The sequence below is a fragment of the Natrix helvetica genome (genome assembly GCF_964273705.1).
Source record: "Natrix helvetica genome assembly, chromosome: 6".
In the NCBI taxonomy this organism is placed as follows: Eukaryota; Metazoa; Chordata; class Lepidosauria; order Squamata; family Natricidae; genus Natrix; species Natrix helvetica.
Window position 1 is genome coordinate 55,971,245 of NC_138553.1, and position 13,974 is coordinate 55,985,218.

Sequence of the window (13,974 nt, forward strand, 5' to 3'; positions counted from 1 at the left end):
GTAACTTTTGACCCAGAGCTCAGTTTCGAACCACATGCATATGTTAGTGGTGTCCTGAGTCGGGGAAGCTAAAAAACAACTCTATTCGTTGATCTGAGCTTTCCCTCAGGAGAAACACCAAAGATAATATCAGAATTGGCAAAAGATCCCAATTCAGCCAGAAACGTAACTTTTGACCCAGAGCTCAGTTTCGAACCACATGCATATGTAAGTGGTGTCCTGAGTCGGGGAAGCTAAAAAACAACTCCATTCGTTGATCTGAGCTTTCCCTCAGGAGAAACACCAAAGATAATATCAGAATTGGCAAAAGATCACAATTCAGCCAGAAACGTAACTTTTGACCCACAGCTCAGTTTCGAACCACATGCATATGTTAGTGGTGTCCCGAGTCGGGGAAGCTAAAAAACAACTCCATTCGTTGATCTGAGCTTTCCCTGAGGAGTTAGACCAAAGCTTATATCAGAACTGCCAAAAGATCCCAATTCAGCCAGAAACGTAACTTTTGACCCAGAGCTCAGTTTCGAACCACATGCATATGTTAGTGGTGTCCTGAGTCGGGGGAGCTAAAAAACAACTCCATTCGTTGATCTGAGCTTTCCCTCAGGAGAAACACCAAAGATAATATCAGAATTGGCAAAAGATCCCAATTCAGCCAAAAACGTAACTTTTGACCCAGAGCTCAGTTTCGAACCACATGCATATGTTAGTGGTGTCCTGAGTCGGGGAAGCTAAAAAACCACTCCATTCGCTGATCTGAGCTTTCCCTGAGGAGTTAGACCAAAGCTTATATCAGAATTGGCAAAAGAGCCCAGTTCAGCCAGAAACGTAACTTTTGACCCAGAGCTCAGTTTCGAACCACATGCATATGTTAGTGGTGTCCTGAGTCGGGGAAGCTAAAAAACAACTCCATTCGTTGATCTGAGCTTTCCCTCAGGAAAAACACCAAAGATAATATCAGAATTGGCAAAAGATCCCAATTCAGCCAGAAACGTAATTTTTGACCCAGAGCTCAGTTTCGAACCACATGCATATGTTAGTGGTGTCCTGAGTCGGGGAAGCTAAAAAACAACTCCATTCGTTGATCTGAGCTTTCCCTCAGGAGAAACACCAAAGATAATATCAGAATTGGCAAAAGAGCCCAATTCAGCCAGAAACGTAACTTTTGACCCAGAGCTCAGTTTCGAACCACATGCATATGTTAGTGGTGTCCTGAGTCGGGGAAGCTAAAAAAACCACTCCATTCGCTGATCTGAGCTTTCCCTGAGGAGATACATCAAAGCTTATATCAGAATTGGAAAAAGAGCCCAATTCAGCCAGAAACGTAACTTTTGACCCAGAGCTCAGTTTCGAACCACATGCATATGTTAGTGGTGTCCTGAGTCGGGGAAGCTAAAAAACAACTCCATTCGTTGATCTGAGCTTTCCCTCAGGAAAAACACCAAAGATAATATCAGAATTGGCAAAAGATCCCAATTCAGCCAGAAACGTAATTTTTGACCCAGAGCTCAGTTTCGAACCACATGCATATGTTAGTGGTGTCCTGAGTCGGGGAAGCTAAAAAACAACTCCATTCGTTGATCTGAGCTTTCCCTCAGGAGAAACACCAAAGATAATATCAGAATTGGCAAAAGAGCCCAATTCAGCCAGAAACGTAACTTTTGACCCAGAGCTCAGTTTCGAACCACATGCATATGTTAGTGGTGTCCTGAGTCGGGGAAGCTAAAAAAACCACTCCATTCGCTGATCTGAGCTTTCCCTGAGGAGATACATCAAAGCTTATATCAGAATTGGAAAAAGAGCCCAATTCAGCCAGAAACGTAACTTTTGACCCAGAGCTCAGTTTCGAACCACATGCATATGTTAGTGGTGTCCTGAGTCGGGGAAGCTAAAAAACAACTCCATTCGTTGATCTGAGCTTTCCCTCAGGAAAAACACCAAAGATAATATCAGAATTGGCAAAAGATCCCAATTCAGCCAGAAACGTAATTTTTGACCCAGAGCTCAGTTTCGAACCACATGCATATGTTAGTGGTGTCCTGAGTCGGGGAAGCTAAAAAACAACTCCATTCGTTGATCTGAGCTTTCCCTCAGGAGAAACACCAAAGATAATATCAGAATTGGCAAAAGAGCCCAATTCAGCCAGAAACGTAACTTTTGACCCAGAGCTCAGTTTCGAACCACATGCATATGTTAGTGGTGTCCTGAGTCGGGGAAGCTAAAAAACAACTCCATTCGTTGATCTGAGCTTTCCCTCAGGAGAAACACCAAAGATAATATCAGAATTGGCAAAAGAGCCCAATTCAGCCAGAAACGTAACTTTTGACCCAGAGCTCAGTTTCGAACCACATGCATAAGTTAGTGGTGTCCTGAGTCGGGGAAGCTAAAAAACAACTCCATTCGCTGATCTGAGCTTTCCCTGAGGAGATACACGAAAGATAATATCAGAATTGGCAAAAGATCCCAATTCAGCCAGAAACATAACTTTTGACCTAGAGCTCAGTTTCGAACCACATGCATAAGTTAGTGGTGTCCTGAGTCGGGGAAGCTAAAAAACAACTCCATTCACTGATCTGAGCTTTCCCTGAGGAGTTAGACCAAAGATAAAATCAGAATTGGCAAAAGATCCCAATTCAGCCAGAAACATAACTTTTGACCCAGAGCTCAGTTTCGAACCACATGCATATGTTAGTGGTGTCCTGAGTCGGGGAAGCTAAAAAACCACTCCATTCGCTGATGTGAACTTTCCCTGAGGAGTTAGACCAAAGCTTATATCAGAACTGGCAAAAGATCCCAATTCAGCCAGAAACGTAACTTTTGACCCAGAGCTCAGTTTCGAACCACATGCTTATGTTAGTGGTGTCCTGAGTCGGGGAAGCTAAAAAACCACTCTTTAGCTGATCTGAGCTTTCCCTGAGGAGATACACCAAAGCTTATATCAGAATTGGCAAAAGATCCCAATTCAGCCAGAAACTTAACTTTAGATCCAGAGCTCAGTTTCCAACCACATGCATATGTTAGTGGTGTCCTGAGTCGGGGAAGCTAAAAAAACACTCCATTCGCTGATCTGAGCTCTCCCTGAGGAGATACATCAAAGATAAAATCAGAATTTTCAAAAGAGTCCAATTCTGCCAGAAAGGTACCTTTTGACCCAGAGCTCAGTTTCGAACCACATGTATATGTTAGTGGTGTCCTGAGTCGGGGAAGCTAAAAAACAACTCCATTCACTGATCTGAGCTTTCCCTGAGGAGTTAGACCAAAGATAATATCAGAATTGGCAAAAGATCCCAATTCAGCCAGAAACGTAACTTTTGACCCAGAGCTCAGTTTCGAACCACATGCATATGTAAGTGGTGTCCTGAGTCGGGGAAGCTAAAAAACAACTCCATTCGTTGATCTGAGCTTTCCCTCAGGAGAAACACCAAAGATAATATCAGAATTGGCAAAAGATCACAATTCAGCCAGAAATGTAACTTTTGACCCACAGCTCAGTTTCGAACCACATGCATATGTTAGTGGTGTCCCGAGTCGGGGAAGCTAAAAAACAACTCCATTCGTTGATCTGAGCTTTCCCTGAGGAGTTAGACCAAAGCTTATATCAGAACTGCCAAAAGATCCCAATTCAGCCAGAAACGTAACTTTTGACCCAGAGCTCAGTTTCGAACCACATGCATATGTTAGTGGTGTCCTGAGTCGGGGAAGCTAAAAAACAACTCCATTCGTTGATCTGAGCTTTCCCTCAGGAGAAACACCAAAGATAATATCAGAATTGGCAAAAGATCCCAATTCAGCCAGAAACGTAACTTTTGACCCAGAGCTCAGTTTCGAACCACATGCATATGTTAGTGGTGTCCTGAGTCGGGGAAGCTAAAAAACCACTCCATTCGCTGATCTGAGCTTTCCCTGAGGAGTTAGACCAAAGCTTATATCAGAATTGGCAAAAGAGCCCAATTCAGCCAGAAACGTAACTTTTGACCCAGAGCTCAGTTTCGAACCACATGCATATGTTAGTGGTGTCCTGAGTCGGGAAAGCTAAAAAACAACTCCATTCGTTGATCTGAGCTTTCCCTCAGGAGAAACACCAAAGATAATATCAGAATTGGCAAAAGATCCCAATTCAGCCAGAAACGTATCTTTTGATCCAGAGCTCAGTTTCGAACCACATGCATATGTTAGTGGTGTCCTGAGTCGGGGAAGCTAAAAAACCACTCCATTCGCTGATCTGAGCTTTCCCTGAGTAGTTAGACCAAAGCTTATATCAGAATTGGCAAAAGAGCCCAATTCAGCCAGAAACGTAACTTTTGACCCAGAGCTCAGTTTCGAACCACATGCATATGTTAGTGGTGTCCTGAGTCGGGGAAGCTAAAAAACCACTCCATTCGCTGATCTGAGCTTTCCCTGAGGAGTTAGACCAAAGCTTATATCAGAATTGGCAAAAGAGCCCAATTCAGCCAGAAACGTAACTTTTGACCCAGAGCTCAGTTTGGAACCACAAGCATATGTTAGTGGTGTCCTGAGTCGGGGAAGCTAGAAAACCACTCCATTCGCTGATCTGAGCTTTCCCTGAGGAGATACACCAAAGCTTATATCAGAATTGGCAAAAGAGCCCAATTCAGCCAGAAACGTAACTTTTGACCCAGAGCTCAGTTTCGAACCACATGCATATGTTAGTGGTGTCCTGAGTCGGGGAAGCTAAAAAACAACTCTATTCGTTGATCTGAGCTTTCCCTCAGGAGAAACACCAAAGATAATATCAGAATTGGCAAAAGATCCCAATTCAGCCAGAAACGTAACTTTTGACCCAGAGCTCAGTTTCGAACCACATGCATATGTAAGTGGTGTCCTGAGTCGGGGAAGCTAAAAAACAACTCCATTCGTTGATCTGAGCTTTCCCTCAGGAGAAACACCAAAGATAATATCAGAATTGGCAAAAGATCCCAATTCAGCCAGAAACGTATCTTTTGATCCAGAGCTCAGTTTCGAACCACATGCATATGTTAGTGGTGTCCTGAGTCGGGGAAGCTAAAAAACCACTCCATTCGCTGATCTGAGCTTTCCCTGAGTAGTTAGACCAAAGCTTATATCAGAATTGGCAAAAGAGCCCAATTCAGCCAGAAACGTAACTTTTGACCCAGAGCTCAGTTTCGAACCACATGCATATGTTAGTGGTGTCCTGAGTCGGGGAAGCTAAAAAACCACTCCATTCGCTGATCTGAGCTTTCCCTGAGGAGTTAGACCAAAGCTTATATCAGAATTGGCAAAAGAGCCCAATTCAGCCAGAAACGTAACTTTTGACCCAGAGCTCAGTTTGGAACCACAAGCATATGTTAGTGGTGTCCTGAGTCGGGGAAGCTAGAAAACCACTCCATTCGCTGATCTGAGCTTTCCCTGAGGAGATACACCAAAGCTTATATCAGAATTGGCAAAAGAGCCCAATTCAGCCAGAAACGTAACTTTTGACCCAGAGCTCAGTTTCGAACCACATGCATATGTTAGTGGTGTCCTGAGTCGGGGAAGCTAAAAAACCACTGCATTCGCTGATCTGAGCTTTCCCTGAGGAGACATACCAAAGATAAATTCAGAATTGGCAAAAGATCCCAATTCAGCCAGAAACGTAACTTTTGACCCAGAGCTCAGTTTCGAACCACATGCATATGTTAGTGGTGTCCTGAGTCGGGGAAGCTAAAAAACAACTCTATTCGTTGATCTGAGCTTTCCCTCAGGAGAAACACCAAAGATAATATCAGAATTGGCAAAAGATCCCAATTCAGCCAGAAACGTAACTTTTGACCCAGAGCTCAGTTTCGAACCACATGCATATGTTAGTGGTGTCCTGAGTCGGGGAAGCTAAAAAACCACTCCATTCGCTGATCTGAGCTTTCCCTGAGGAGTTAGACCAAAGCTTATATCAGAATTGGCAAAAGAGCCCAATTCAGCCAGAAACGTAACTTTTGACCCAGAGCTCAGTTTCGAACCACATGCATATGTTAGTGGTGTCCTGAGTCGGGAAAGCTAAAAAACAACTCCATTCGTTGATCTGAGCTTTCCCTCAGGAGAAACACCAAAGATAATATCAGAATTGGCAAAAGATCCCAATTCAGCCAGAAACGTATCTTTTGATCCAGAGCTCAGTTTCGAACCACATGCATATGTTAGTGGTGTCCTGAGTCGGGGAAGCTAAAAAACCACTCCATTCGCTGATCTGAGCTTTCCCTGAGTAGTTAGACCAAAGCTTATATCAGAATTGGCAAAAGAGCCCAATTCAGCCAGAAACGTAACTTTTGACCCAGAGCTCAGTTTCGAACCACATGCATATGTTAGTGGTGTCCTGAGTCGGGGAAGCTAAAAAACCACTCCATTCGCTGATCTGAGCTTTCCCTGAGGAGTTAGACCAAAGCTTATATCAGAATTGGCAAAAGAGCCCAATTCAGCCAGAAACGTAACTTTTGACCCAGAGCTCAGTTTGGAACCACAAGCATATGTTAGTGGTGTCCTGAGTCGGGGAAGCTAGAAAACCACTCCATTCGCTGATCTGAGCTTTCCCTGAGGAGATACACCAAAGCTTATATCAGAATTGGCAAAAGAGCCCAATTCAGCCAGAAACGTAACTTTTGACCCAGAGCTCAGTTTCGAACCACATGCATATGTTAGTGGTGTCCTGAGTCGGGGAAGCTAAAAAACCACTCCATTCGCTGATCTGAGCTTTCCCTGAGGAGATATACCAAAGATAAATTCAGAATTGGCAAAAGATCCCAATTCAGCCAGAAACGTAACTTTTGACCCAGAGCTCAGTTTCGAACCACATGCATATGTTAGTGGTGTCCTGAGTCGGGGAAGCTAAAAAACAACTCTATTCGTTGATCTGAGCTTTCCCTCAGGAGAAACACCAAAGATAATATCAGAATTGGCAAAAGATCCCAATTCAGCCAGAAACGTAACTTTTGACCCAGAGCTCAGTTTCGAACCACATGCATATGTAAGTGGTGTCCTGAGTCGGGGAAGCTAAAAAACAACTCCATTCGTTGATCTGAGCTTTCCCTCAGGAGAAACACCAAAGATAATATCAGAATTGGCAAAAGATCCCAATTCAGCCAGAAACGTATCTTTTGATCCAGAGCTCAGTTTCGAACCACATGCATATGTTAGTGGTGTCCTGAGTCGGGGAAGCTAAAAAACCACTCCATTCGCTGATCTGAGCTTTCCCTGAGTAGTTAGACCAAAGCTTATATCAGAATTGGCAAAAGAGCCCAATTCAGCCAGAAACGTAACTTTTGACCCAGAGCTCAGTTTCGAACCACATGCATATGTTAGTGGTGTCCTGAGTCGGGGAAGCTAAAAAACCACTCCATTCGCTGATCTGAGCTTTCCCTGAGGAGTTAGACCAAAGCTTATATCAGAATTGGCAAAAGAGCCCAATTCAGCCAGAAACGTAACTTTTGACCCAGAGCTCAGTTTGGAACCACAAGCATATGTTAGTGGTGTCCTGAGTCGGGGAAGCTAGAAAACCACTCCATTCGCTGATCTGAGCTTTCCCTGAGGAGATACACCAAAGCTTATATCAGAATTGGCAAAAGAGCCCAATTCAGCCAGAAACGTAACTTTTGACCCAGAGCTCAGTTTCGAACCACATGCATATGTTAGTGGTGTCCTGAGTCGGGGAAGCTAAAAAACCACTGCATTCGCTGATCTGAGCTTTCCCTGAGGAGACATACCAAAGATAAATTCAGAATTGGCAAAAGATCCCAATTCAGCCAGAAACGTAACTTTTGACCCAGAGCTCAGTTTCGAACCACATGCATATGTTAGTGGTGTCCTGAGTCGGGGAAGCTAAAAAACAACTCTATTCGTTGATCTGAGCTTTCCCTCAGGAGAAACACCAAAGATAATATCAGAATTGGCAAAAGATCCCAATTCAGCCAGAAACGTAACTTTTGACCCAGAGCTCAGTTTCGAACCACATGCATATGTAAGTGGTGTCCTGAGTCGGGGAAGCTAAAAAACAACTCCATTCGTTGATCTGAGCTTTCCCTCAGGAGAAACACCAAAGATAATATCAGAATTGGCAAAAGATCACAATTCAGCCAGAAACGTAACTTTTGACCCACAGCTCAGTTTCGAACCACATGCATATGTTAGTGGTGTCCCGAGTCGGGGAAGCTAAAAAACAACTCCATTCGTTGATCTGAGCTTTCCCTGAGGAGTTAGACCAAAGCTTATATCAGAACTGCCAAAAGATCCCAATTCAGCCAGAAACGTAACTTTTGACCCAGAGCTCAGTTTCGAACCACATGCATATGTTAGTGGTGTCCTGAGTCGGGGGAGCTAAAAAACAACTCCATTCGTTGATCTGAGCTTTCCCTCAGGAGAAACACCAAAGATAATATCAGAATTGGCAAAAGATCCCAATTCAGCCAAAAACGTAACTTTTGACCCAGAGCTCAGTTTCGAACCACATGCATATGTTAGTGGTGTCCTGAGTCGGGGAAGCTAAAAAACCACTCCATTCGCTGATCTGAGCTTTCCCTGAGGAGTTAGACCAAAGCTTATATCAGAATTGGCAAAAGAGCCCAGTTCAGCCAGAAACGTAACTTTTGACCCAGAGCTCAGTTTCGAACCACATGCATATGTTAGTGGTGTCCTGAGTCGGGGAAGCTAAAAAACAACTCCATTCGTTGATCTGAGCTTTCCCTCAGGAAAAACACCAAAGATAATATCAGAATTGGCAAAAGATCCCAATTCAGCCAGAAACGTAATTTTTGACCCAGAGCTCAGTTTCGAACCACATGCATATGTTAGTGGTGTCCTGAGTCGGGGAAGCTAAAAAACAACTCCATTCGTTGATCTGAGCTTTCCCTCAGGAGAAACACCAAAGATAATATCAGAATTGGCAAAAGAGCCCAATTCAGCCAGAAACGTAACTTTTGACCCAGAGCTCAGTTTCGAACCACATGCATATGTTAGTGGTGTCCTGAGTCGGGGAAGCTAAAAAAACCACTCCATTCGCTGATCTGAGCTTTCCCTGAGGAGATACATCAAAGCTTATATCAGAATTGGAAAAAGAGCCCAATTCAGCCAGAAACGTAACTTTTGACCCAGAGCTCAGTTTCGAACCACATGCATATGTTAGTGGTGTCCTGAGTCGGGGAAGCTAAAAAACAACTCCATTCGTTGATCTGAGCTTTCCCTCAGGAAAAACACCAAAGATAATATCAGAATTGGCAAAAGATCCCAATTCAGCCAGAATCGTAATTTTTGACCCAGAGCTCAGTTTCGAACCACATGCATATGTTAGTGGTGTCCTGAGTCGGGGAAGCTAAAAAACAACTCCATTCGTTGATCTGAGCTTTCCCTCAGGAGAAACACCAAAGATAATATCAGAATTGGCAAAAGAGCCCAATTCAGCCAGAAACGTAACTTTTGACCCAGAGCTCAGTTTCGAACCACATGCATATGTTAGTGGTGTCCTGAGTCGGGGAAGCTAAAAAACAACTCCATTCGTTGATCTGAGCTTTCCCTCAGGAGAAACACCAAAGATAATATCAGAATTGGCAAAAGAGCCCAATTCAGCCAGAAACGTAACTTTTGACCCAGAGCTCAGTTTCGAACCACATGCATAAGTTAGTGGTGTCCTGAGTCGGGGAAGCTAAAAAACAACTCCATTCGCTGATCTGAGCTTTCCCTGAGGAGATAGACGAAAGATAATATCAGAATTGGCAAAAGATCCCAATTCAGCCAGAAACATAACTTTTGACCCAGAGCTCAGTTTCGAACCACATGCATAAGTTAGTGGTGTCCTGAGTCGGGGAAGCTAAAAAACAACTCCATTCACTGATCTGAGCTTTCCCTGAGGAGTTAGACCAAAGATAAAATCAGAATTGGCAAAAGATCCCAATTCAGCCAGAAACATAACTTTTGACCCAGAGCTCAGTTTCGAACCACATGCATATGTTAGTGGTGTCCTGAGTCGGGGAAGCTAAAAAACCACTCCATTCGCTGATGTGAACTTTCCCTGAGGAGTTAGACCAAAGCTTATATCAGAACTGGCAAAAGATCCCAATTCAGCCAGAAACGTAACTTTTGACCCAGAGCTCAGTTTCAAACCACATGCTTATGTTAGTGGTGTCCTGAGTCGGGGAAGCTAAAAAACCACTCCTTTAGCTGATCTGAGCTTTCCCTGAGGAGATACACCAAAGCTTATATCAGAATTGGCAAAAGATCCCAATTCAGCCAGAAACTTAACTTTAGATCCAGAGCTCAGTTTCCAACCACATGCATATGTTAGTGGTGTCCTGAGTCGGGGAAGCTAAAAAAACACTCCATTCGCTGATCTGAGCTCTCCCTGAGGAGATACATCAAAGATAAAATCAGAATTTTCAAAAGAGTCCAATTCTGCCAGAAAGGTACCTTTTGACCCAGAGCTCAGTTTCGAACCACATGTATATGTTAGTGGTGTCCTGAGTCGGGGAAGCTAAAAAACAACTCCATTCACTGATCTGAGCTTTCCCTGAGGAGTTAGACCAAAGATAATATCAGAATTGGCAAAAGATCCCAATTCAGCCAGAAACGTAACTTTTGACCCAGAGCTCAGTTTCGAACCACATGCATATGTTAGTGGTGTCCTGAGTCGGGGAAGCTAAAAAAGCACTCCATTCGTTGATCTGAGCTTTCCCTGAGGAGTTAGACCAAAGCTTATATCAGAATTGGCAAAAGATCCCAATTCAGCCAGAAACGTAACTTTTGACCCAGAGCTCAGTTTCGAACCACATGCATAAGTTAGTGGTGTCCTGAGTCGGGGAAGCTAAAAAACAACTCCATTCGCTGATCTGAGCTTTCCCTGAGGAGATACACGAAAGATAATATCAGAATTGGCAAAAGATCCCAATTCAGCCAGAAACGTAACTTTTGACCCAGTGCTCAGATTCGAACCACATGCATATGTTAGTGGTGTCCTGAGTCGGGGAAGCTAACAAACCACTCCTTTCGCTGATCTGAGCTTTCCCTGAGGAGATACACCAAAGCTTATATCAGAATTGGCAAAAGATCCCAATTCAGCCAGAAACTTAAATTTAGATCCAGAGCTCAGTTTCCAACCACATGCATATGTTAGTGGTGTCCTGAGTCGGGGAAGCTAAAAAACCACTCAATTCGCTGATCTGAGCTCTCCCTGAGGAGATACATCAAAGATAAAATCAGAATTGGCAAAAGAGTCCAATTCTGCCAGAAACGTACCTTTTGACCCAGAGCTCAGTTTCGAACCACATGTATATGTTAGTGGTGTCCTGAGTCGGGGAAGCTAAAAAACAACTCCATTCACTGATCTGAGCTTTCCCTGAGGAGTTAGACCAAAGATAAAATCAGAATTGGCAAAAGATCCCAATTCAGCCAGAAACGTAACTTTTGACCCAGAGCTCAGTTTCGAACCACATGCATATGTTAGTGGTGTCCTGAGTCGGGGAAGCTAAAAAACCACTCCATTCGCTGATCTGAGCTTTCTCTGAGGAGTTAGACCAAAGCTTATATCAGAACTGGCAAAAGATCCCAATTCAGCCAGAAACGTAACTTTTGACCCAGAGCTCAGTTTCGAACCACATGCATATGTTAGTGGTGTCCTGAGTCGGGGAAGCTAAAAAACCACTCCTTTCGCTGATCTGAGCTTTCCCTGAGGAGATACACCAAAGCTTATATCAGAATTGGCAAAAGATCCCAATTCAGCCAGAAACGTAACTTTTGACCCAGAGCTCAGTTTCGAACCACATGCATATGTTAGTGGTGTCCTGAGTCGGGGAAGCTAAAAAACAACTCCTTTCGCTGATCTGAGCTTTCCCTGAGGAGAGACACCAAAGCTTATATCAGAATGGCTAAAGAGCCCAATTCAGTCAGAAACGTAACTTTTGACTCAGAGCTCAGTTTCGAATAACATACATATGGTAGTGGTGTCCTGAGTTGGGGAAGCAAAAAACCACTACATTCGCTGATCTAAGCTTTCCCTGAGGAGTTTGACCAAAGCTTATATCAGAATTAGCAAAAGAGCCCAATTCAGCCATAAAAGTAACTTTTGACCCAGAGCTCAGTTTCGAACAAATTTTAGTAGTATCCTGAGTCGGGGAAGCGAAAAAACCACTCCATTCGCTGATCTGAGCTTTCCCAGAGGAGTTTGACCAAAGCTTATATCAGAATTGGCAAAAGAGCCCAATTCAGTCAATAACGTAACTTTTGACCCCGAGCTCAGTTTCGAACAACATACAAATTTTAGTAGTATCCTGAGTCGGGGAAGCTAAAAAACCACTCCATTCGCTGATCTGAACTTTCCCTGAGGAGTTAGACCAAAGCTTAAATCAGAATGTCAAAAGAGCCCAATTCAGCCAGAAACGTAACTTTTGACCCAGAGCTCAGTTTCAAACAACATACAAATGTTAGTCGTGTCCTGAGTCGGGGAAGCTAAAAAACCACTCCCTTCGCTAATCTGAGCTTTTCCTGAGGAGTTAAACCAAAGCTTAAATCAGAATGGCAAAAGAGCCCAATTCAGCCAGAAACGTAACTTTTGACCCAGAGCTCAGTTTCGAATAACATACATATGTTAGTGGTGTCCTGAGTCGGGGAAGCTAAAAAACAACTCCTTTCGCTGATCTGAGCTTTCCCTGAGGAGAGACACCAAAGCTTATATCAGAATGGCTAAAGAGCCCAATTCAGTCAGAAACGTAACTTTTGACTCAGAGCTCAGTTTCGAATAACATACATATGGTAGTGGTGTCCTGAGTCGGGGAAGCAAAAAACCACTACATTCGCTGATCTAAGCTTTCCCTGAGGAGTTTGACCAAAGCTTATATCAGAATTAGCAAAAGAGCCCAATTCAGCCATAAAAGTAACTTTTGACCCCGAGCTCAGTTTCGAACAACATACAAATTTTAGTAGTATCCTGAGTCGGGGAAGCTAAAAAACCACTCCATTCGCTGATCTGAACTTTCCCTGAGGAGTTAGACCAAAGCTTAAATCAGAATGTCAAAAGAGCCCAATTCAGCCAGAAACGTAACTTTTGACCCAGAGCTCAGTTTCGAACAACATACAAATGTAAGTGGTGTCCTGAGTCGGGGAAGCTAAAAAACAACTCCATTCGTTGATCTGAGCTTTCCCTCAGGAGAAACACCAAAGATAATATCAGAATTGGCAAAAGATCACAATTCAGCCAGAAATGTAACTTTTGACCCACAGCTCAGTTTCGAACCACATGCATATGTTAGTGGTGTCCTGAGTCGGGGAAGCTAAAAAACCACTCCATTCGCTGATCTGAGCTTTCCCTGAGGAGTTAGACCAAAGCTTATATCAGAATTGGCAAAAGAGCCCAATTCAGCCAGAAACGTAACTTTTGACCCAGAGCTCAGTTTGGAACCACAAGCATATGTTAGTGGTGTCCTGAGTCGGGGAAGCTAGAAAACCACTCCATTCGCTGATCTGAGCTTTCCCTGAGGAGATACACCAAAGCTTATATCAGAATTGGCAAAAGAGCCCAATTCAGCCAGAAACGTAACTTTTTTTTTTTTTTTTTTTTTCGTAATAAAATTTTTATTGGTTTTTCAAAATTTATAGGGAAAAGGGTAAATGGACAGGTATACAAATTTTGGCAGTTGCAAAGTGTGTGAGGCCCCCCTCCCTCCATACCCATAGCGTACATTTATATATAATGCATTAGTGTATAATTGATTATAATCAGCATATTAGTTCTATTATTAAATTCAATCAAATTAAACATTACAATATAAAATCCAAATATAATTCCATTTTCACTTTCGGTCAATTTATAATAATATGATTTTCATATTTATTTCTGTGATCTGAGTCTTCTTGCTATTGCCCCATCTCCCTCCACTGGCAGAGCTCTGGCCCCTCCCGTGTCCTGCGTGTCCGTTGTAGTGTCTGGTGGTTTCTCTAGGAGTGTTTTATTTTTTTCCATAAAGGCCTGCGCCTCTATGGGTGAATTAA